The 25,823-nt window shown below is 48.7% G+C and overlaps 1 long non-coding RNA gene across 2 annotated transcripts; it reads left to right on the top strand.

Annotated features, from left to right (window-relative positions):
• The first annotated feature begins 12 nt into the window (after positions 1-12).
• Positions 13-24,844, top strand: LOC142907120 (uncharacterized). Of its 2 annotated transcripts, none has more exons than XR_012930809.1 (3): positions 13-148; positions 1,057-1,238; positions 24,450-24,844. It is a non-coding gene; the product is annotated as an uncharacterized LOC142907120 (long non-coding RNA). The 2 variants fall into 2 exon arrangements; XR_012930810.1 differs by having other exon boundaries at positions 13-222.
• The last annotated feature ends 979 nt before the right edge of the window (positions 24,845-25,823 follow it).

Raw genomic sequence — 25,823 nt, 5'->3', positions numbered from 1 at the left:
CTGTGCCCCCCCCTGGCTCCCCCCACCACCACCCCCCGCGGCTACTTCCGCTTCCGCCCTGGGCGAGTGGAGGCGGCGGGAAAATCTGAGCTGGTTCGCTGGCTGGGCCTCCTCTAGATCGACTCAAGTTTCAAGTTTCATTTATTAGGTATAGCCCTGTGACCCATGCCGCCTGAAGATGCGTACACGGGTCTCTGTGTGTGGGTCTATGGGTCTCTTGTGGTGAGTCTGTGGCTATCTATGTGTGAATCTACGTGTATCTGTGTGTTGAGTCTATGGGTCTCTGTGTGTTGAGTCCATGGGGCTCTGTGTGTTGAGTCTATGTATCTCTGTGTGAGGTGTCTATGGGTCTCTTTGTGATGAGTCTGGGAATCTGTGTGGATAGTCGATGGGTGGCTATGTGTTGATTCTGTGGTTTTCCGTGCCGTGAGTCTATGGGTCTCTGTGTGGTGATTCTGCGTGTATCTGTGTGTTGAGTCTATGGGTCTCTGTGTGGTCATTCTGTGGGTCTCGGTGTTGTGAGTCTCTGGGTCTCTTATGTTGTGAGTCTACGGATCTCTGTATGCTGAGTATGTGGGTCTCTGTGGTGAGTCGATGGGTTTTTTGCGTGGTAAGTCTATGGGTCTCTGTATGGTGAATCTGGCTCTGTGTGTTTGCATGGGTCTCACTCACCCACACAACCACACACATAACTGGGGAGACAAAGGCGGCCGGGCGAGCGGTGGTTTTTGGCTTCCCCCTCGTGTGCCAGAGTTCCGGCCTTCATTGGCGCCGCTGCTGCTACTCGCTACTAACAGCACTTGCCCCATCAACCTGTGTGGGCTACACGGGGGAGCTTTGTCTCTGAAAATAGGGTCCTATGGGAGGGGACGGATTTGTGAATTCATTGTCCCTCCACCATTTGTACGGACCATGAAGAAGGACCATTGCCCGGAACGTCGCCTGTTATTTATTTATTTTCAGTACTGCGGCCACACACGACTCGTGGGGTTTTGTTTGAGCCCAGCTTGATCACAACACTCCCCCCCCCCCGCTGGATTGTCCTGAGTGGTACAGCCCACTGCGTTCATGCCGGGCTCTGGACAAGTCCACCTGGGAGCCTCGTGGGTTGGGGGGGGGTCAAAAGGTCCATCTCTGCAATTGCTTTCTCACTCCACTGCTGGCGGAAGAGGCCTCTGCTCGAGGCCGCTATAGACAGTATTTGGTCTACTCTTCCACGTTGAGCCAGACGGAACAAGGTGAGCGGTCCCACACTTTACCCCACACACCCACTCACCCACCTACTGACCCACACGCGCTTACCCACTCGACACCCAACCAGGGACTCACTCACAGACCCACTCATTCACTCACCCACTCAGTCACTCGCCCACTCAGTCACCCGCCCACTCAACCACTCTTCCTCCGTGTTCCACATTACGCCTCGGTTCTTCTGGCCCACAATCATGCCCTCTGTTCGCAATGCTTGCGAGATGTGGAGTCCTCTAAAGGAATATCTGCGCAGGGTTTAAACATTCAGTGCTGGCCCAGCCTATGATCCATCCTGAGTTCAACCAAACTGGATTGTGTAAGGAGAAGAGAATATTATTGTGCGTTACAGGGGAATGTGATGGTGGTGGTGTTAATCCCGATGTTACTGCTACCACTCCGCACGGTTGGACTCGCCTCACAGCCGCTCACTCACCCACACTCATCCACCCACTCACCCACATTCAATCGCTCACCTTTTTACTCATCCAAGAACTCGCTGTCCCACCAACCAATTCACTCCCTCACCCATTCATTCATCATGACACTCACCTAATAACACACCCACCCACACATCAACTCATTCACTCACTCACCCACCCACCAACCCACTCTCCATTATGAATCCCCATGACTTTGCCATCGTAAACTTCACCCACATGTCCATCATGATCCTCACCGACCCGGCCATCATGAACCCCACCGACATGGCCATTGTAAACCACACCCACAGATCCATCGTGAACTGCACCCGCACGGCCATCGTGAACCCCACCCATGCGGTCATCGTGAACAGCACCCACACGGCCATTGTGAACCCCAGCGACACGGCCATTGTGAATCTCACTGACATGGCCATCATGAACCCCATCCACCCAGCCATCATGAACCCTACCGAAAAGGCCATTGTGAACACCACCGACTCGGCCATCGTGAACCCCCACGAGCTGGGACACCGTGCTCACAGTCAAGTCAAAACCCAGGCAGCTCTCTCATAAAACATTGCAACGTTCTATTGAGTCACTGTGGATTTATTTCAGAGAGTTAACGATATACAAACAATAAAATATATATATACATTATAACTTTTTATAGATCCTTACTCTTAACGCACCATGTGGCTAGGCAGCCTCTGGCCATTGTCTCCGGCTCCGATCTGTGGAGACAGACGCAGCACTACAGCAGCGCAGCGTCCCACTACGAAAGCCAGAAGTTCCAGTTGGTACCCCCTCCCCCATTGTCCGGGGGTGAACTTACTGACTGACTGCGTGGGGGATGAAAAATAAACTCCAAAACTCATCCCTAATAGAGGTGTTTTGGGTTAGATCATGTAAGTATATGAAAGTGTCATTAAAACCCGCCATCATCCGACTCAGCCAACGAGTAAAGGTTGTCCCGTAAACAGAACATGACAATTCGTCACTAGTACAGCACACCGGTGTGTTGGAGAGCCAAGCCACAACATTTACAATCTGAGTACGACGTTTCGCCAGTAATTACAACTAGCTTCATCAGGTGACAGCCAGATTTGTGGAGAAGGCCCCACTGAGCTATGTGACTGTCTTTCAGCGAAGCGACCTGGTTATCACAAGTGATAAAAGCTCAACAAAGTGACTGATATCATCAGCATTGTCATGTGGGAATTCATAGCAGCAGCCACATTCGCTCCTCTATGATCACTGCGAAAACCTTTTAATATACCTACAAATACTGACCCCTCCATGCTCCACCATACTACTTATTCCTGAAATGCATTCTCTGTCATTTTTGTTCTGGAGCTGTCCTAATCATCTCCAAAACCAACCCCACCTTTTTCTCCCTCGATCTCCTTCTGCCTTCCCTTCTTGCATCCATTTTCCCCACGATTATTCCATTTCTCTTGGATCTCTTTAACTCTTCCCTCTCCTCTGGCATCTTCCCCAACTCTTATACAAGCACCATCATCGTACGGCTTCTCAAAAAACCTTCTTTAGATCCTTCCTTATTTCTCCAAACTCCTTGAACGCCTTAGTTCACTCCCGCCTCTTACCTTACATTTCTACCCACTCACTATCCCCTCCATCAGTCTGGTATCCACCCTCTCCATTCCAAAACCACCCTCCTTCACATCCACAACCACCTGGCCAACTCGCGTCACTCCGGCCTATCCTCCATCCTTATCTCTCTCGATCTGTATTCGGCCTTCGACACCCTCGATCACTCCATCCTCCTAGCCACTCTCTCCAAACTCAGCATCTCTGACACCCCGCTTTGTTGGATCCATTCCTACATGACTTCCCGTTTATTGACTGTCTCTTTCAATCACTGCTCTTCCTCCACCACCCCTCTCATGGTTGGTGTTTCCCAGGGCTCGGTACTTGGTCCCCTTCTCTTCTCCGTACACACATCTCCCTTAGAGTCTATTCTTTATTTGTTCGATATCTCCTATCATCTCTTTGCTGATGACACTCAAATTTTCTTCTTCCAATCATTCACCCCTGATATTTCCCTCTGTATCTCATCCTGCCTGACAGGCATACAAGCATGAATGATCGAAAATATCCTTTCCATAAATACTACCAAAACTTCAGTGCTTTTCTTTCCATCGTCTCGCTCACCCCCTCGTGCACCCTCCATTTCTTCCCCCCCGCCCCCCTCCCCCCCCATGATATCCCAAACTCTACCGCCCTAACTCTCAATGTTACCTTCGATTCCACTCTCCTTCACTTCCCACATTGCCAACACCTCTCGCAAATGCCGTTACCATCTGTGCAACATCAGGAAAATCTGCCCACTCATCACTACCACTGCTGACAATCTCCTCATACAATCCCTTGTCTTCAATCATCTGGATTACCGCAACTCATTCCTGGTTGGTCTCCCTGCATACGCAGTTATCCTCCAACACATCCAAAATGCAGTTGCACGGACTGTATTCAACCTTCCATGCACATTTTACTGCTCTTCTCTCCTTCAACACCTTCACTGGCTTCCTCTCTATCACCGCTGTCTTTTTAAATTCCTCACTCTAGTATACAAAGCCTCACCCTACCTCTCTTCTCTCATTTCTTTATATGTCCTTTCATGCTCCCCTCGATCTCAATATTTCCGTTTACTCACTGTTCCATCATCTCCTTGCGCCCAGTCTCACTTTCATTAATTATTTCTCTCTTCTTGCCCCGTTGCACCGGAACAAACTCCCACTCCACATTAGATTATCACCCTCGATTTCCACCTTTCACTTGGCCCTCAGGCCTTTTCTATTCTCGATTGCTTCTTCTCTTTCACTGCCTCCACCCCTACCGGTTCCTTCACCTACTTGAAGCCCTTCAGTCATCTTCCTCCGACGACCCTAATTCCTGACCCGGCTCCGACATCTTGCTTTTTATGTGCACCTGGCCACATCTCTCCCCCAGCCCTACACTGTGCTCCTCCATCGGCTCAACTGTCCGCCCACCAGACCTCTGCCCCTACCACCCTCCACCTATCCGAATCCATGCCCATTTCACAACTTCACGCATGTGCCCCATACCCCACTTCCTCTAATCTACGTTGGACCCATCAGACACCCTCACTCACCATCACATTGCGCCTTATTCTGCCTTACCCCTGCAATATCAGTTCCATTCCCAGCCCCTGTCCCTCCATCCATCCATCACCTTGCTCACTGAATGCCATCGGATTGCATCTTAAAGCACCATCGAAATGGTGCTATATAAATCTGAAATAGAATAGAACATAACTCCTCTAAATGTACGTGTCTACAGACTGAGACCCACAGAGACACATACTCACAGAGACCTATAGAAATCTAGACTTATGGAACCATACAGACCCACAGCAACCCACAGAGACCCATAATCCGTTTAGAGTTCGGTGAAGATACAGCAGCAGATGTGAGTGTGAAAGCGATGGGTATTACCTTGTTACCTTGAGTTTTACCTGCGGTGACTGCTATATCGGGGAGACGAAACAACATATTTCTGACCGAATTCGCGAGCACCAATCAGATATGAAACACGGCAGAACGAATTCTTCGGCCGTAGCTGATCATTGTTTCAACACAGCGGGTTCTCATGATATTGTTTTCTCCGATACCAAAGTACTCTGCAAACCTCCCGGATACTACCAAAGATTTGTCCATGAAGCCATCCAGATATACAAACATAGACACAACTTCAACCGAGAAGATGGTTTTAAATTAAGCAATCATTGGAAAGATGTCATCAACCAAGTCAAACTTTAGCTGCCTTATAATTGTACAGCCATTTCCATTTCTTCCAGTTGGTTTCTATTCCCAGCTTGATTAGCCCCTTTTTTAACCAAGTTAAACCTAAGTTAAACTTTAGCAGCCTTATAGTTTATTGCAGTATACTGCAAAGCAACCAGTTTGTCAGCTTAAATACTGCCTCCTGACTCTTGTTCATGTGTGTAATTTTCTTCAACCACTTGCCACCGCCTGCTCTCGTCAATCTCTCCATCCCCCTAACCCCCTGTAGCATAACAAAAGGTGGCTTAACTTAGCCCCACCCCACAGCCCTTCCTGGCTCCTCCCCCCCCTTAACCTGTATATAATCTCGGGTCTTAGAGCTCTCTTCACTTGATACAGCAATTTTGCTGTGACGGTTTCCACCTGAAGACAAAGGCTTGTGTTGCCTCCAAAACGTCGTGATTTAATTGAGTTGTTTTCATTTATTTTATTTATAGATATTTACCTACGTGACTACCGAAAAAACCAAAGAGTATGAATCCTTGCAGTCATGAAAGCTTCAAATCTTTAATTTGTTGTCCTTCCCCCGCACCTCCGATTAGCACGGTTGGCTACGTATGGCACGAAAGAAGTTCAGCATACACACATGCACCCCGATGCCTGCCAAACTTTACATATTACTCAATGAAACAATGATAGAAAATGTTTTCATCAGAATTTTGCTATGTTTTCAGCATTCATTCACCAGAATTATAATGAAATAAAAATGATTAATCACAGAATCAAAACATTCCAAACATTTTAAAGGTTACGTGCCATTAACTAGACCTTGAACTAAAGCATGGTGCTTAAATGTGTATTTTGTAAAGATGTTACAATCAAGAGCAATGACTTTAACAACACATTTCGATAAATTGTCACTGACAAATCGGTAACCAGGGCAGCAGTGGGCAGTGCAGGAATATTTACCGCTGAACATGGACGATGTACTCACCTCATCATGCATTGTTGTGAACGATTGCGGATAATATATTAATAAACAGAAACAGCTCCGTTTCTCGAACTAAAAATCCGCGGAGTAACTTGCATGGACATCGGTCTATTGGCCCTCTGAACTAATGTTTATGAATGTTGTCTATTCCAGTCTAGGATGTCACGACTGTGGTGTGCAGCTCTCCGATGTGTTTTCGAGTTGAGGGATATGCTGGACATCAGATACACATCATGCCGTGCAACAGATGGTGATCTATCGTGGGATACCTTTTTTGCCAATATCAAATTATGAAAAATAATAGGATTCATTGCCAGGGAGGATAAAACCTATTCCTGTTTTTCACGCTTTGATATTGCCAAAAAAGGTCCCATGATATAGTTGCTCAACCTGAGCTATAAATGCACTGATACTTGCATTGTCTTTGTACTGTTTGCCTTTTGGCATCCTCTGGTCTGACACTGGTTGCGAGACTAGGCCATAAAGAAGGCTGTCTCTGGTGTAGGCAAAGACAATTCATATTATTATCAGAACATGTTTCTTTGTATGTGTTGCGTAGTAAATGACGACGCGGAGGTAGGTCTTCAAGTAAGGGCTTGCGCCGGTTTATTAACAAAGAAAGTAGTTAACCACCAGGGTTAGGTGTCTTACACTCGGTCTTTCCCTTGGACCCTTAGCTCTCTCTACTGCTAGCCTACTGGCTGTCTCTTCGGGCTCTCTTACTCGAGTCGGAACGGGGGTTCAGCCAACACCGCCCGACCGAGGAGAGCAGCACCTTCCGTAACTTCAGCCGGCTTTTACAGACTTCTTGAGCTCTACCGCTGGCCATCTCTTCAGCTCCCTTCAACCGCTCTCCATCCCGGGCTCCCACAACGACCCCGCTTTTGTCACGGGGCCCCCCTTAAATACTCCCAGGCTACATGACGTCATCGCACCTCACAGCGAGTATGATGTCACGTCCCCATATTACTTTTCTGCATATGTTTTGCCAGAAGTATGCGTGGTTAATGCAGACTTGATTTCATGCAAAATGTATCTATGTGGTATTTGAACATCTTAACACCGCTCCTGTTCTACTCTTATTTTTCATATCAGATCTGTTGTTTGGCATGATGTCCAACGTGTCTCTCCAAGAACCAATTCAATCCCTAAAACTAAACTTAAAACTTTTTATTTTACCAGGTAAGGCCCACCGAGCTATCGAGCTCTTTTTCAGACGCGACCTGGCTATTGCAAATGATAGCTCAAAGAAGTGGTTTATTATCACGTGGAAATTTATTGCATCAGCCAATTATTCTAAACAGGAGGTCCTGGAGAAAAATCCAAACGACCACTGGGAGAGAGACACGCAAACTCCAAATATACAGCAGGTGTCAGGGCCAGGATTGATCATATCTAGGGAATCTCAAAATAATGATAGCGATTTAAACCAAACAATTTCAGAAGACACTTATAGGGGAGTTCTTCAACCATCAACCTCCCTGATCATTTTAAATGAAAGCATGACAATCAATTATGCACAGCAGGCTGACAGTCCAACAATTTCACATACATTGTACGTATGTGTGTGCGTGTGTGTCCTGCTCACGGCCAACAACAGTGACGATTATCTGAACCGGTTCCTGGACCTCCCCTAGGTCGATTCAGTCTTAAATGAGTACCTGGTGTGGTGTTGCAAACATTGCCACTGGGGAGACAAAGGCGGTCGTGCGTGGTTCTGGCCACCCACCCCCTCGTGTCTACGGTTCAGTGTTAAGTCTATTGACACTGAGTCTGGTGCAAAGTTGAGTATGTATGTTGAACTTCTTTCGTACCGTACATAGCCAACTGTGCGAATCAGGTGCGGGGGGGGGGGGGGACAACAAGCTAAACAAAACAAGCAGTTCTAAACGAAAGAGTTTTCAAACTCATTCCTTTAGAACTGCTTCATAATGACTATATCATTTATTTATTGGTAGAAGCCTCTCTGTGGCACAAGACTCTGACAAAGCCCTGTTGTAAGATGTCTGGCCATCCACTGTTAAGGATGCTTCCAATATAAACCCACACGTTATTATAACAATAATGATTACAATAATTGTACCATTTTTCAGAGCCCCCAAAAAATAGTTGACAATTTTAACCTTCATTTTTCTGAAGCTGGTAACCTTTTTGATAATGTATTGGGAGTCACCCCTGCTCATGCAAATTCTTACACCTCTGTCCAAACATTAAACGAATTTAGTTTCCAGCCAATCCACGAAAGTAATGTTCTGAAGGGTCCTCCTCTACCGGAGCAGATAGTATTCCCGTCTTTGCTCTGCTAACTGTTGTTCTCTCTTTACAGTATGTCAATGACTTGGGCACTGACCTGGATCATTCCAGGGTAAATCTTTTTGCAGATGACACGATACTGATTACTGCTGGCTGCTCTCTGCATGACGTGATTGTTAAGCTTCAGGGTGATTTCAATTCCCGATGTGTAACACAATTAATCGGTTGTTGAGAGAGAGATTAAAACATGCAGGACTATTCTACCAAAACCTTATCCTTGATCATATGCAAATTCGTATACTTGAATTGTTACACAACAAGGCACTCGGTCATTGATCATAAGCGACCCTTAATGCAAATTATTGCCACGTTGTTAACCAGTAGGACGATTGATTATTATGCAACTCAATGACATATGAAAAGACACTCAAACCATTATTATTCCTAAAGGCACAAATATGCGTTCATAGATTCGTCATGTTCGTTCATGGATACCAGCAAGATTATGCAATAAAAAAACGAACGACTCAAATACTCCCAAGTGACCGTAACCACAACTCAAATGGCCGCGATGTTTTCCTTTGAGATTCTTATCTTGGGCCAATCTTTTAATTAATTGTGGCCAGATCCCTGACAGGGAAACCGGTTGAACACGCTCTTCACCCCCGGGAGCGGCGCTCCGTGGTGAAGATGCCAAGAATTAATCCATATTGATGGGTCAGTTGGTAACTTATTAGATTAGAAGTACAGCCCCAACAAAATATTAACGAGGAAAATTACGAACACTCTTATAAACGTCGGATTGTTCACTCGGTCGTTGCGATGCTCTCACAGTCACGGATGGTTTAATGACTTGAGGTTCTAGGCTTTGTTAATGACCCGTGTGTGTTGAGTGATATGAATGATGAAAGAGTAGGCCAATGTTCGGAATCGATTCTTTGCGTCAAGCAGATGTCTGGTTTGTCGTGTAGTGGGGGGGGGGGGGGCAGTGTATCATACTTATCAGTTGATTCTCCTTCGAAACGTCGGCCAAAACGTCGCGAGAATTTTATTGTTTTATTTTATTATTTTGTTCTCATTCTACGTTACTTTACCAAAAGAACCAAAGAAGATGAATCCTTGCAGTCACGAAAGCTTTAAATCGAAATTTCTCCTTCAGTAGTTGGTTCGAACTCGGCTGACGTCGGTTGATGAGTTGACAGGTTGATACGTTGTTGTAGTTCCGATGACCGTCCGGTAGATGGCGCTAGGAGCTCGCCCGCTCGCAGCGGCGCGGTTGTTGATGAAGTTGCTTGCCGTGGGCGCCCTTTGAAGGTAGATGATACTCGCAGTACGTCTGTGACCAGCTGGCACGCTGGTACGCCGTCGTTCGCGCGGTTGTAGATTGCAGGCTCACGATTCGCTCGTGGTTGCGCTGGCCACCAACAGCGGGCAGCGTGTTGCAAATCGGCGACACTCGCCAATTTGGCGAGTTTGTAGAGGCGTCTTCGGCGTCGGTGGTGGCTGACCTGCTGAGATGAGTTGAGCTGGTCTTCTGGTGAGATGAGTCTTCCTGTTGAGCTGGCCCCGCGGGCTGATGAGTCGAATTCAATGCTGGAACGGCTCATTTTTATGCCCAAATCTCTCCTTTTTGGCTCCTCCTCACGAGGCGGAGCTTCCTTTGATCTGGTTGTGTGTCGGTGGTGGGGGTTCGTGTGTCAGTGTGTATGTTTGTGTGTGTGTCATTTATGACATGGTTCTGTTCGGGTCGTCCTCAAGCCATAAACCATCAAGGGAAACAGACGCTTCGATTCATCTCGAAGGCGTCTGTCTGTCTACGCCGTCCATCCAGAGGGAGGGGCGGGTTCCCCCTCCCTTTTTGTACACGTTTCCGACGCACAAAGAAATGGTTAGTTTCGATTTAAAGCTTTCGTGACTGCAAGGATTCATCTTCTTTGGTTCTTTCGGTAAAGTCACGTAGAATGAGAATAAAATAATAAATTGATGAAATAAAATAACACAATAATGTTCTCACGATGTTTCGGCCACAACACAAGCGCTGTCGTACCACACAGTCTCGTCCCTTCACCTGATGAAGGCCGCTTGTGTTGTGGCCGAAACGTCGTGAGCATATTATTGTGTTATTTTATTTTATCAATTTATTATTTTATTCTCATTCTACGTGACTTTACCGAAAGAACCAAAGAAAATGGTTAGTTTTTAAAGTTTAACATTTCTCATCTGACAGCGTATTGTACCATTCGCATATATGATTCTGTTTGTGATTCGGGGTATTTGATTTTATTTCCAAGTGAAGATGTTCTCTCGAGTGTATGTATATTTTCATCACGTGCTGCGGGGAGAGACAAAGGTGGCCAGGATCTTTCTATCTGTCTATACCTTGAGTTAACATCGCTCAAATATCATTTCGATTTTATATTCAACCAGTTTGATCCACCCCGTTATCTTGGCTCTTATTCAGTTTTATAAATTTTCGTCATTCTGTCTTATCATCATATAGATGTATTGCGATTTTCTTTTAACTTAAAAACTTACTTGCCTGGCTTTGCTGCGTGGTTGTGGGGTGGGGTCATTATTAAGTCCTGCGTCGGGTGTGCAGATGGCCTTTGCGATAATGATCTCCTTGCTCTGGCGTGAAATTCCTTTCTCGCGCTCTGCGGGAGAGACAAAGGCGATCGGGAGTACCTCTCTCTCTGGCTGCTTTCGGTTTAATGTTTCTCAAATATCGTTTGGTCTTATGTTCACCAAGGCTCGTGTTTTGTAACTATGTCCTCCCGACACACCTCACGGGTTACCGAGATTCACATTGTTACGATGGAGTTATTATTTATTTTATTATAAAGATGTTTATCCTGAGTTTGAGGGTCCGTTTCTTGATTGTTGGAATCCATATCCCTTGGTTCTATAAGGTTATGTAACGCCTAGATATACTGTAATTTAAGATAAATCACGTTAGCATTAAGGTTTGTGTGACACCATGTATAGTAAATTTTTCTTTAATTAAACTCTGTTCGCGGATGGCAGCAGTGCAGCTCTTAAGGGATTCTTACCGCCTGCGTAGCGGGGTGAGCTTGTGTGTTTCTCTTTAAGCCCAGCGTATACGCTGCAGATGGCCAACACTGATAATACATTCTCTCGCTATGGTGTTAAATTCTTGCTCTCCCGCGCTGCGGGAGAGACAAAGGCGGTCGGGGTTGCTTGGGATATTGTTTAAACTCTTTCGTAAGTTTGCCCGTTCGCCTCATTCCTTCTCGATAACCTTTGATGTGACTCGGTATTTCTGTCCCGAAGTTTGTGATTTAACAGTAAAAGTATTAAAGGTGAAATTCATTTGATATCGAATTCATAATTGGATAATGATTCACTGATGTATCTGCTGGCCTGGTCTTAATCGGAGTGATCGTGAGGATCGCTAATTTTAGCTTATTCCGGTTATTGCATTTTAAATTTTAACCGTTGTTTTAATGGCAAATAAGGAAAAAAATGGGTTAACTCGTTGGCGTCCTCGTGTCTATCCTCCTGAGAGCTCGCCTCTGGGTGACCTTTTCTAAGGGGCACATCAAACACTTGTTCATCTGAAGATCTTCGCAGATAGCTGTTAACATCCTCCTTCGAGAGTTCATTATGTCATTATTTATTTATGGCTTTGTTTATGATCGACATCTGGCTTTCCGGTGTGTCTGGCTGTTTTATTAATAATTTTTGTCACTAAAAAAATGATATATATAACGGCAAATATTCTTGTTAATATCAATTTTGGAAAAGCCTTATATATCCAACAAAGTGATGAGGGAGAGTGTGATGTGAGAAAGTGATGATATTTAGCGATGATAGATAGTGTGGAGGGATAATGTAATACCCATACTGTATTGACGAGTTGGCAGCTTAAACAAAGGTGCACCATCATGTTTGATTAACTATTGTCCAATGGGGACCCCCGCCAGGCCATCTTCACCGGTCCCAGCCTCCACCTAATAGCTGATACATTTGTAGAGATTGCATCACTGCCAACAACCTGACGTGGTGGACACCACATGATATGGATAATCAGGAAGTAAAAACAAAGCCCTCTGATTGGTACTTAACTTGCCTGAAAGAGGATTGGTTAGAGGCAAGCAAATTGAAGGGGTTTAGATGAGAAATCCAATTTAACCTTATAGCGGGACTCCGGAGTCCTGAATAAATAGAAGTCAATTGAATCTTATGGTGCTTTGTCCCACCGCGCACATAAACGCCGCGACCCACCAGAAATCACCCCCATACCCGGCCAAAATAATTCCAATTGGTTTCAACGTGTTAAACCAAAATTCCAATTGGAGTGTCGCCAGCGTTTTCTGAACACCCAAATGTAAGAGGCGACCGTGGGTTTCCCACACAACCTTACCCCGCAGGGAGGTTGGCACAACCAACTTGTAAGACTGAGAACACCCATCCCAATGCAGGAGAATGCAATCCCGATTGACAAATGACTCCTTAGCCTGGCGGCGCAATTTGAAGAGGGAGACGTCTTCTATCTGGAGACGTCCCCATTCGTCCAATCTGAGGCCCAGCGACCGGCGTGGAAGGAGCCCCGCGCTCATTGACCCTATCCCAGGCCGAGGCAGCGAGGGATGGGGGCGGTACCATGTCAGGCTGCTTACAACGCCCTGCACCAAGGGAACAAGCGCATTGCCCGTTGTTCGGCAGTCGCGACAACCCATCGGCGTTCCCATGGTGAATTCCCTTCCGGTAAACAATGGTGAATGCAAAGACCTGGAGGATCTTGAGCCAAAGCGAGAGCTGTCCAGATGGTTGGTCCACCCTCAAAGCATTCTGCAGCGCCGCATGGTCGGAGCGTACTGTGAAATGTCTGCCATACAGATTATGTGCGAAAAAAAACGATAGAGAGCAGCTCGCGACGGCTCACGCAGTAACGCTGCTCTGCGGGCGACAGCACCCTGCTGCCGTAGGAAACGACACGCTCTACCCCGTTTAAAATTTGCAACAGCACACCCCCAATACGTCAGTATCCAGAATGAACGGAATGGTAAAGTCCGGATAAGACAAGGGAGGAGCATCAAACAGTGCCTGTCGAATGGCATCAAATGCGGCCTGTTCCAAATCCCCCCAATGGAATTTCATGCCCTTCGCTGTTAATGCATGAAGGAGCTTTGCTATGGATGCGAATTCCGCGACGAACTGCCGGTAATAAGAGGCAAAGCCCACAAAATTTTGCACCTCCCCAACAGAAGTGGTAGTCGGCCATGAGCGTATGCACTTGGTCTTTTCTGGGTCCGTGGCAATACCCGAGCCACTTACAATATGCCCCAAGTAGCGAACAGAATCCCGCAGCAAATTAGCAGCACACATTTTGAGGAAGACCGCCTTCAAACGCTCGGTGTTCATTGAAAGTTCTGCTGAACACGATGACATCACCGAGGTAGATTAGGCAAAAGTCTCACTTGGAGCCCAGCGCGGACCAGCTCCATTAGGCACTGGAACGTCACTGGGGCCAAGTGGAGACCCATAGGGAGCCTGTTAAATTCAAAAAGGCCTTGTGGCATGCAGAAGGCCGTCTTAGGTTTGGACATGTCATCAAGGGGCAGCTGCCAAAACCCGAGAGGAGATTCAAGGTCGAGAAGTAGTGTGCACCCGCCAGGGCATCGAGCGACTCGTCCATTCTGGGAAGCGCGTACGCGTTGGCCACAGAAATTTTGTTGAAAGTCCACACAACCGGAGGCTACCATCGTGTTTTTTTCACAAGAATAATCAGCGCCCCCCATTGACTGTTGGACGGTGCAATGATATCGGCCACCAACATATCAGAGGGGAGTTTGATACACCCCTGGTTAATGAGAATTTTGATGGGCACTTTCCCTAAGAAATCCATTCTAAGGAGGCATGGAACGGCGAGGGTCTACAAAACCAAAATGGGCCCATCCAATTGAACGTCGCCAATGCGGATCCGGGCATCGATCCGTCCAATGATGCCCAACGAACCCCCATTCGCAGCAAAGCATTGCACATCATCTAGCCACAGGGGACGGCATCTATCAGGTAGAATGTAAAAAATGAGATCCGATATGATGGTCACCGACGCATCCGTGTCGACCAACATACGAACGTCGACCCCTCAATTAAACCCACCATGGTGGAGGAACCCGCGGCCGTGGCAACGACCCTATGGGCCAACTCGGACCACTGATCCGCTCCGAGCGCCCGGTCGGGTAACGATACCCTCGGATCCCCCCTCGTCCGATGCATGATCACCCTGTGCAGTGCGAAGGTGCATGCGCGGTGTGAGTGGGGGCCGAGAGCGTAAGGTGTCGTGACTTGCCTGGGTACGCCGAGGAGCCGATGGTGAGCGAGGCGCCGGGGGCTGAGGTCTGGATGTGCGGCATCGGGGGGCCCAGCAACCGGACGCCACGTGGCCCCGAAGGCCGCAGTTGTGGCAGATGATGGACACGCCGTCCTGGCGCGGGGCCAGCTGGGCCCGCTGGTGGTAGTCCCGCTGGGGCCGACGATCTCTCGACCCTCGATTTCCCGCCGATGACGCCTTGAAGGCCTAGTTATGGCCCGACTCCACGTCGTGACCATGGGCCTCAGTCGGGGCAGCACAGGCAGCGACAGTCGCCTCCCCCTGAAGCTGCAGGTGCGCTTGAATGCACTTGGCAGCACGTAGAGATGAGAAGTCGTCATCGTCGGCTGCAGGCATGGCAACGCGAAGCTCCCGAGCCAAGATCAGCAGCTTCTGCAGCACTAACAAGTCCATGGCCTCCTGATCCATGCGAGGATAAGTGGCCCTTGCCAGCGCCAGCAGCTCGCTGTGAAATGCCAGCGCCGACTCCAAGTCCGCTCTCCTCCGGACGTCGAAGCGGTGGCGGGCGTTGGATGGCGGCCCGTAAATCAACTGCATAGACCGATCCGCCGGTGGGACCATGATGAAGGCGGTGAGGGCGTCGTCGTTTGGCGTGGCCGGGAGGGCACGGAGCGCCTCAGCCTCCGACCAGCCGGTTATCTCCATGTGGGAGGTGAACGGGTGCTGGAATGCCGCCCAGTCGCCGCCAGCCGCGGAAAACTCTTTCAGCGCCGGCAGTCGCTGCTGTCATTAGCCGGAGTTGCCAGCCCCACAGCTGCATGGTCGCCGAGGTCGCCGTCTGGGCTCGGGTACGTGTTTTACCCCGCGTCTCCATGGCCACTTCTGGCACCAAATGTAGTGGGTTCGCGGAGAGCGGAGACGACTCGTAGAGGCAACGCGTCTATTTCAATAAACGCTAACAGTAACAGTCACAGCCTTCACTAAGGCAACAGCCATTTTTACCTGTGGCCTGGGGAGGTACAGCCTCCGGACTAGCGTGTCCTAACATGGGGCTACTGTTCTCAGTCCTCCGGCTACGAGTGACCTAGGGAAGGCTACGCTGACCCGACCCACCTAAGGTACGGGTCCCGACCACTGGCCCACTCGGACTCTGCTTTTATACACCTCCCAGCCTCTGGCCAATCCTTCCTTCCACAGAGTTCCGGGGGGGGGGGGGGGGGGGATCCCAGAACACCCCAGAACACCCCAGAACACCCCACAGCCCCCTTCTGCTTTGGGGCTGGAGAATGTAGCGACCCCCCCTGCCGGTGCAAGGTACTGTCCCTAATTGGCCCTGTCTGCTACTGCAAGTAAGTGCACGCAGCCCATTTACAGCACTACCCATGTGTAGTGGACTAACGGGTGCGGGGGTTTGCAAGCGGTGTGCACACGTGTGCGAGTTACGACAGTGAGGTCGCATCAAGGCGAACAGGTGCTGCGAGAGAAAGCAACGGAAAAGAGATGGCCAATTAAGATGCATAGCAGTGATTGGCTGCCTGCAAATGCAGGCGCGGAACAGACACCAGGTTGACGGGAGATTGAGGCGCAGAAGCCACGGGCGTGAGGCGACGGGAGATCGCCAGCTTAATTAGAGAGAAATTCATGAGGAGGAGGATACATATGGGAGCATGTGAGGGGAGAGTTGAGTTGGTCGGAGTAAAGACAAGAGGAAAGACAAGGAGCGAGCATGTGGTTAGTTACGACGGGGTTACGGGGTGTTGAAAGCGAGGAGTTCGGTTCAATAAAATGTGACACAAGAGAAAAAAAAAGTTGTCCACGTGAAATAAAAACACTACGTTTGGTGTCGAAGTGATAAAGAACTACGCAGCCATGTCAAAGAAGGCGGCTAAGAGGTGAGAATGATGAGGAGGTTGTTCCCAACACAGCTCCTGAGACTGTTGCTCAGCCGACGGAACCAGAGGATCGGCTGTCCTCGGCGCAAGTGGGTGAGCGCGGGGAAACTCCAGCCAACGCAACGAGATGGAGTTAGTCGGACATTGCTGCACACTTGGAGACCACGCTGGCAGCGGTTACGTACATGTTCAACATGCTGATGGCGGCAGGCCAGACGATGTCTACGGGGGTGGCGACGGATGCCACTGCTCTTCACGTCGCTCGAACAACGCCAATCGCGTCCGAATGAGCAGGCACAGGGCCCGCCATTGCAGCGGTCATGTCAGACTCTGCATCTACTCCGCAGACGATGTGTTCAGCTCCGTTGCACCGGCTGCCACAGGTCCGCACATTCTCCATGACCAAGGGCGACTGAACGGCATTTCATCTCCCCTTCAAAGCAGCATATCGCTCCGTCGACTGGGCGGAGCACGAGACGTTGCGGGGCCCTGTCGACGACCCTCGATGATGACTCGTTGGCCGCCTTCTACTCCATCCCCGATCAATCGTCACTCGCTGGTGCCTGTGTGGCAATGGCGGATATTTATGAACCACCATCGACCATCCGAAAGAAGTTCCAGCTCAGAAAGTGGGGTGACATATAGTCGCTGCCCCTGGCATTCTGCAGTGCTGTGTTAGTACTCGGGTGGGCGGCCTATCCTTCCATAGATCGGGCAGCTCTCGACTCGCTCGCATTGGAACGGCTATTGACGGTGGCGAAAGAGTTGGGGGTCGTCCTTTCCGCCGACGATGATGACCTCTCGTTCCTCCAAGTTGCGAAGAACATTCAAGTGCATCTCAGCCTCAGGGAAGAGCCAGCTGCGATAGTGTGCACAACGGTGGAAGGGGACTCGATGGCCAGCAAACAGCAGCATGGGATACGCAAACCGGGTCTTCAAGTCCACGACATGCAGAGATGCGTGGAGATAGGTCGCCGGTTGGGTGGTCACCATGGAGCGAACCGAGGAGATATGCCTCGCGCGGATGCTACAATTGCGGGCGGACGGGCCACATCACCAGGAACTGCCGGCTATGCATTGGCGGTCTGCCGGGAGCTCCTGCAACCTAAGGCGTCAGTGAGTTGCGACACATCATGCACATGGCCGTTTCATTCCCATCACTCATCGGCGCCATGTTGCCCTGTAACCGCTCATCCCAGTGGGTTGTATGATGATAGTAAATGGTGTGCATTGGCGTATTGGGCGTTCGGTGCCGCGCCGGGTTCATGGGACGTTATGGTTTTTATTCAGGGAGTAGAGGTCCGAATGGTGATCGACACGGGTGCTTCGGCTTCCCTCATTTTGTTTCCGAATTTTCGTTCGTTGCCGGCCTTACCCCGGCCGCTAGAGCAGATGGACAGGCCATGTATTGCGGCAAATGGTGGTAGTCTTGGGATTGTGGGTCGCATGATTGATACGATACAAATAGGGGATGTGCGCATGGATGGCCCTGTGTTGGTTTCCACGACTTTGGCCGTGCCGTGCTTATTGGGCGCGGATTTTTTACGCACGATACCCCTTAACATTCGGCTGGATAAGGGCTGTATTAAGATGCAATAGGGGCAGCATCTAAAATTCTTGACATCTACAAAGTATACCACGATCAATGCTGTTGAGCAGGCTATGGTTCGCCACACGGTACGCGTTCTACCAGCCATACAGATGCTTGTCCCATTATGGCTGCGTAAACACTTGCCCTTGGTAAACCTGGCAGAGGGAGTCTTGTTGACCCCCTCGAATGCGGTGTCATGGACACCCTTTTTGGTGGGGGCATTGACCATGGTGTCAGCGGATAGCAACCCCTTTATTCAAGTTGTTAATGCAGGGCATACACAGATTGTTATTCAGGAAGGCACTGTATTGGCACAAGTGACGGCGGACGTGGGTATGGAACACAGAGCATGCATGTCATGGGAGTTGGCACAGGCTCGGCCGGTATGCGATGCTGAACCCGAGTGGCTGTGGCGGTTGTGTGAGGAAAATCGGGAATTGACAGCCGAGCAGCGGGTGCGACTTCGTCGCCTTTTGCATGAGTTTAAGGATGTTTTCAGTGATGGCAAATACGATATTGGCCGGACAACCCTATCACAGCATCATGTTGATACACGGGACGCACTCCCGATTCGATTGAACTCCCACAGGATGAGCCCGCATGAAAAAGAATGCATTCGGCAGACAGTGGACGAGATGTTGGCGCAAGACATTGTCTTTCCCTTCACCAGCCCTTGGGGTGCACCCATTGTGTTAGTCAAAAAGCGTGATGACTCGTTCCGTTTTTGTGTGGATTTCAGAAAACTTAATAAGGTTTATGTGGCGGATGCGTACCCGTTTCCACGCATGGCCAATTCTTTGGATACCTTGTCCGGTGCGCGTTTCTTCTCGACCCTCGATCTTTTGTCGGGATTTTGGCAATTGCCTTTGGATGAGGAGTCGAAACCAAAAATGGCTTTTCGTACGCCACAGCGGTTGTATCACTTGAATGTCCTGATGGGACTCCACTCCGCGCCGGCCACCTTTCAGCGCCTTATGGAACTGGTTTTGTCGGGATTGCAATGGGAATCGTGCCTTATTTATTTGGATGACATCATTGTTTTTGAGCGAAATTTCAATGAACACTTGCAGCGGCTGCGTTCTGCTTTATCCCGGGTGCGGGACGCTAAATTTAAATTCAAATCACGAAAATGTAATTTGCTACAGACATCTGTTAAGTAGTTGGGTCATGTGGTTAGCGCGTCGGGAGTTGCTATTGATCCGGAGAAGACAAACTGCGTGCGCATGTGGCCAAGCCCCAAATCAGTGTCGGAGGTCTACAGCTTTGTGGGCTTTGCCTCGTACTACCGCAGGTTTGTTAACAATTTCGCAATGATTGCGAAACCACTCCATGAGTTAACAGCTAAAGGACACACGTTCCATTGGAGCAGGGGTCACCAAACTTTTTTCACAGTGGGCCGGATAACTGAAAGAATGACGAGCGTGGGCCGCATAATCATTCTGTTCAATACTTGTAAGCCAGAACGAAAGCTCGGGGAAAAAAGACGAAAAACTAAGTTTAGCATTCCATGTTAATCATGGGTGAGTGGCGTGCAATGCACAAAAACAAAGACAACCAACATATTTATTTACTAAAAAATTATCAAAAAAGTCGACGTTAGCAAAAAGATAGTTACATCAGACCTAGTGTGCACATATCCGAATCTCATAAACTAAGCAGCAAAAAAGGTTAGTGAGATTTGTGAAACTGACGTTTGGCTTTCAAGATATCATCAATGTTTTGTTAGGAATTGCTGCATCCAATCAAGAGAATTGCTTTCAAATGTTCATCAGTCAATCTCGTTCGATGAGTTGACTTCACATACTTCATTTTTGAAAATGTTTGCTCACAGACATAAGTTGTTCCAAACACTGATGCCATACCAGCGGCAAATTTCTTCAGTTTCGGAAACTCAACATCAGGTAAGCAGCGGTAAAATTCAACAAGTTTTCCTTCTCTGTGCTTCTCTTTCAACAAGTTATTTGCTTGCAAATCAATGCGCTCCAACTGTAGTTCAACTGGCACATCATAAAGGTTACAATCAAATGGATTCTGGAACAGAAGAATGTCACTCTCAATTCTGTCAAGATATGAAAATCTCTTCAAAAAATGCTTCTTCAAGTCACGAATAATCTTTTTCGGAAAATCGAGGTTGACATCTTCAGCGATTGTAGCGCAAAACTCTTTGCAACAGTGAAAATGAGAGAAGTTTTCTCCTTCCAGTTGTGCTTCAAACAATGACAGCTTTCTCCGAAATCCTTTGATGATTCTGTAGAGATCACAGACGAGGTTATCCTTTCCCTAAAGTTTCAACTTCAGTTCATTCATGTGGGATGTGATGTCGACCAAAAATGACAAGTTTGACAGCCAGGTAGGATCTGACAGCTGTGGATCAGCTCTATCTTTTTCAGCTGAGCAACCTCACTGCTGTGCGATAAGGCAAGTCACAGAAATCAGAATCCATGTCTTCAAGAAAAGCGTGGAACTGACGGTGATTGAGTGCATGTCCCAATATGAAGTTCACAGCAGAAACGACTGGTTTCAGTACACAAGAAATATCTAAGTCTTTCCCACAGAGTGCTTGCTGATGTATGCTGCAATGTATGAACAGAGCGCCCGGAATTTGCAAATCTTCCAACTGAGTCCTGATCTGCCCCACCAGACCCTTCCTCACCCCAGCCATGTTTTTTCCTCCATCAACTGTAACACCTCGAAGCTGATTCCACTGAAGGTTATAGTCTTGCAAGGTTTTTTGCACTTCCATGAAAATGTATTTTCCAGTTGTTGTTCCATGCATTATCTGAAAGTCCAAATTGACACCACGAATGAACACGAGAAGTTGTGACGTACTCGAGAGATCAGTAGATTAATCCAGCGCCAGAGAATACCACAACAAGTTCCTAGCTTTCTCGCGTATCTGTAGCACTATGTTCTCTCCAGGTTCTTCTGTTCTCCGCACAACTCAACTTGCCGAAAGGCTGATACTTCCAAACAAATCGGCTTTCTCAGGACACAAGTCATTTGCTGCTTCCATCATACACTCTTTGATGAAGTTGCCATCAGTAAACGGTTTTCCTCGTTCTGCCATCTTATGCACTATTTTGTAACTTGTACGAGTGACAGATTCATTTTCAGCAAACTTTCTCGTGAAAATATTTATTTGAGTTTCTAAACCACGTTTCATGGACTCATATTTCTCAGAGTGTAACTTTCCAGAAAACTTTGAATATGTTGATAGATGTTTTGTTTCATAGTGATGTTGAAGATTGTACTCTTTCAAAACGGCAACACTTTCGCTGCATATTACGCAACTAGCTTTCTGGTCTTTTGTTTCCACAAAAAAGTACTTTACTCCCCATTCTTCATTGAAAACGCGACACTCGGCGTCCACTTTTCTTTTCTTAGTAGCCATAATGAAGGGTGAAGAAAACAGGATCTGAAAATGAAAAAGACATTGAAGTGCTTCCTATTGAAACACAAGAAAAGCAGAGGATTCAGGGGTCACTGGTGAAGCTACGGCTCACCAAAGGTACATATAAAGTTTATAGGTACCTTTGGTAATAGAATATATCACATAATAAGGTTTACAAAATATATAAATAGGGCGGGCCTAAATAAACAGCCTAGAGACCAGCTCGATTAACACCTTGACTGGGGATTTTTTCTGAGCTGGGGATAATATTTTCGCAATAACATGAGGCTTCTATGGCATTGTTATTCTATGTGTGTTACTTTATGACCTCTAATCACACTTGTAGTTCACTTACCTATCACTGTCAAACAAAGAAATCCTTGTTACATGCCTATAAAATGGATAACAGGCAAAAAGAAGTAAATATTTCTGGAGCGTCGGACCTGTGTTGACAGCCGGAAAATCTTGGGGCGGGAAAGATGCGTGTTTGTGTGTGTTGCCATGGAAACCATGGTAACGTCAGAGCGTAGACGGAGCTACCACGAGCCGGGGAAGGACTTGGGATGGCGCGAAATAAGCAAACATTACGATAAATAAGAAAATCTAGATACAATAATTTAAAATTGAAAATAGTAAGTTTAAGGCACATAGCAGTCAGGAGGTCTCCGCACGCGTGAAGATCTCCTAGTATTCTAAACATATTTGAATTGTATCACAACGTCTAGTGTTCCATACGTTTTATCAACCAAATTCAAATACCGTCGGCGGGCCTGATGGACTGACGTCGCGGGCCGCATCCAGTCCGTGGGCCGTAGTTTGGTGACCCCTGCATTGGAGCAAAGCGCAGCAGGATTCCTTTGAAGCTCTTCGTGACGCGCTGACTGATGCACCGCCGCTTGTTTACCCAGATTTCTCTAAGACGTTCATCCTCGACATGGACGCTAGTGATACGGGCATAGGCGCCATCTTGTCCCAGGTGGTCGATGGAGTAGAGAGAGTGGTAGCGTATGGCAGGCATGTCTTGTCCCCTGCTGAGCAGAGGTATTGTGTTACACGCAGGGAGCTTCTGGCCATGGTCCACTTTATGGAGTTGTATCGTCCGTATTTGTATGGCAGGAACTTCCTTGTCTGATCTGACCATGCTGTGCTCCAGTACTCTCTGCATGTAGACCAACCCTCTGGCCAAATGGCCCGTTGGATGGAAATTTTGTGCAGTATAGGAAAGGGACCCGCCACGTTAATGCGGATGCGCTGTCACGACTACCGCCGCTGCCCAACTCATGCAAGTGCGTGGTGGGCTCGTCGCGATGCGGGCCACCATTACAGACGGCCCCGGATACGGTCACCACAGCCGTTACAGGCCCAACAGGCGAGGTGCGCTCGCTGGATGATCGCATTTTGGGGCTTGACCTCAGTGAGTGGGGACACCTACAGGTAGCGGATTCCTCCCTGTTCAGGTTGCAGCGCTGGGCTTCCTGGACGCCGAGGTCAGTTGAGCGCCCCTTTTTACGGCTCATGGACAGACTCCTCTTGTGATGGGACGTCGAGCTTCAAAGATTTTGCATTGTTGTGCCCACAAGCCTGCGAGGCAAACTTGTGCACACGGTGCACAATATATTGATGCATTTGGGAGTAAAGAAAACGTCGTTGACTTTAAAGAAATATTTATATTGGCCGGGTATGGACAATTATGTGCACTTGTTCAGTCTGTAACAGTTGATCGGGTCAACAAATTAGTGGCATTGTTCATTTTGGGTCCATTTCCCGTTACCCAGAGGGGGCACAAATATTTGCTAGTAGGGGTTGAGTATCTCACCCAGTGGCCAATGGCATGGCTGTTGGTCAATCAATCGGCAGCGTCCATAACTGAAGCTTTTCTGCATGGGTACATGCTGGACAAGGGTGCGACAGAGCAGTTGCTCACTGACCAGGGTAAAAAAAATTCATCGAAGTTGTTAAAGGAAGCGTGTGATTCCCTCGGCACTAAAAAAGATTCGGACTTCCCTGTACTGCCCATACACAGACGGGATGGTTGAGCGCTTACATGGAACCTTAACATCCATGTTGTGTCAACAAGTTCATGTGGCATAAACCGACAGGGTATTCACCCTTCTATTTTATGTATGGGCGGGAGCCTGAGGCTCCGGCCTTAGGTGTGTGTCCACCGGGTAAGGCGTCGGCCGTACCAGTTCCCATGCAGGTGACCCTTGAGCGATTGAGGGAGGCTTGTGAGGCCTCCTTAGGTAATTCAGCACGGTGTCAGGGGGCCAACGAGTGCTTGCGGGGTATGCAGCCTCCACGCGAACCATGGCGTGAAGGTGACAAGGCATGGCTCCGTTTGGGCACGTCACCCAAACTACGTCGCCCGTGGCAAGGGGCAGTAGAATTCGTTGATGTTCATCGACCCCAGTGCGTGCGTATTAAATTCGGGTGATGCCGGTAGTAGGTGCACCCATCACGGCTAAAAAGGTTTGAGCCACCAATTTACATGCATCATCTCCCGTCCCGAAGCGGCCTGTGTCAGATACGTCCGGCGAGCCTGTCGCGCCGCCTCAAGCAGACGCGCCTCAGAGGTCTTGTCTCCTTGCACCCACAGGTTCGCGACGACTAAGGCAAGGCGAACCGATCGACCGGCCATCGGAGTCCGAGTCGGAGGAACAGCCGCAACCGGGTTGCTAATTTTGGTGGGACCGCGTCCCACGGGGGGCTCACGGTTCATTGGGGAAGAGACATGGCTCCTTGTCGAGCATTGAGCCGTCTCTTCCTCCAATTGGGTGGGACCCAGTTCGTGGAGACAGACCTGGCAACGGGAAACCACTTCCCCGGAGAACTGTTTTTCATTGAGACTGCATTGCACACACTTGTACATACACGCATATTTATTGTTATTGTGTTATTGTTGTTATAACCTGTGTCACAGATTCGCGCGATTCTTAGTTGTATATACGGTTCGCCGGGACAGCTAGATTTTTGTTCTCGGGGGGGGGGGGGGGGGGGTGCGTGATGTAGTGGAGTAACGCGCGCCGGGGTTTGCAAGTGGTGTGCACGCATGTGCGAGTTACGGACAGTGAGGTCGCATCAAGGCGAACAGGTGCTGCGAATGAAAGCAACGGAAGGGAGAAGGCCAATTAAGATGCATAGCAGTGATTGGCTGCCTGCAAATGCAGGCGCGGAACAGACACCAGGTTGACGGGAGATTGAGGCGCAGAAGCCACGGGCGTGAGGCGACGGGAGATCGCCAGCTTAATTAGAGAGAAATTCATGAGGAGGAGGATACATATGGGAGCATGTGAGGGGAGAGTTGAGTTGGTCGGAGTAAAGACAAGAGGAAAGACAAGAGAAGTCCCAGGCCCCGCTCGCCACACCTCGCCCTCTCCAGCGGTGATGGCTGAACCCCCACTGGAGGCAAGGGCGAGGTTGGAGAGGCGAGGGTAGAAAAGCTAGCAGTAAAGAAGCTAGCGGAATCCTAAGTGTGAGTGTGCGAAGCCTAGCAGTAGAGACGCCAGCGGAATCCTAAGTGTGAGTGTGCGAAGACTACTAGTAGAGAAGCCTGCCGAATCCTAAGCGTGAGTGTGCGAAGACTAGCAGCATATATAGCGAGAGGCTAGCAGAAGAAAAGCTAGCAAAGATATAGCGAGAGGCTAGCAGACGGGAAGCTAGCAGCGTATATAGCGAGAGGCGAGCAGTAGAGAAGCTAGCAAAGGATATAGCGAGAGGCTGGCAGTGGAGAGGCTAGCAGAGCATACGGTGGGAAGCTATCAGAGTGTGTAGTGGTAGGCCAGTAGCGGAGAGAGCGAAGCGAGTGGAGCGTGGCAGGCAGGCTAGCAGTAGTGAGACGGAGAGTGAGAGATAAGCAGGCTAGCAGTAGAGAGCCTAGGAGAATGAGAAAGAGAGAGCAGGCTAGCAGTGGAGAGGCTGAGAGGGAGAGAGAGCGGAGCGAGCGGAGTGAAGCAGGCGAGCATGTGGTTAG

The sequence above is a fragment of the Petromyzon marinus genome, chromosome 75 (genome assembly GCF_048934315.1).
Source record: "Petromyzon marinus isolate PM22_M1 ecotype Great Lakes invasive population chromosome 75, UKy_Petmar_22M1.pri1.0, whole genome shotgun sequence".
Lineage (NCBI taxonomy): Eukaryota > Metazoa > Chordata > Hyperoartia > Petromyzontiformes > Petromyzontidae > Petromyzon > Petromyzon marinus.
Note: the sequence above shows the minus strand (reverse complement) of the source record. Positions and strands in the feature narration are given on the sequence as shown.